Here is a 392-nt window from a genome sequence, read left to right on the forward strand (position 1 = left end):
AGTAAGAAAGATGAGAATAAGAAAGAGGAATTGGAAAAAATAAAGTAAGAGAGACAATAAAATAAAGATAGGAAAAAAACGGAGAAAACAAGAACAGGGTAAAAGGAGTTAAGAATGAAGGAATAGAGAGAGAAAAAACGGTTAATGGGAAAAAAACAAGGAGATATAAGTGAACAGCGCGAAGGAACAGAAAAAACAAAGACAAAGAAGATGAAGAAAGGAAGAAAAAAAACAGACACAAAAAGTAAACAAAATGATTGTGAAGAAAATAAAAAGAAAAGGGGAAACACAAAGAAAAGGAGAGAATTAGAAGGATGAGAGAAGTGAAACGCGAAAAAAGGAAGAAACGAAAAGAGGAATGGGAAGATTACGATTACAAGAATTGGCAAAAG

The sequence above is a fragment of the Penaeus monodon genome, chromosome 28 (assembly GCF_015228065.2).
Source record: "Penaeus monodon isolate SGIC_2016 chromosome 28, NSTDA_Pmon_1, whole genome shotgun sequence".
NCBI lineage: Eukaryota > Metazoa > Arthropoda > Malacostraca > Decapoda > Penaeidae > Penaeus > Penaeus monodon.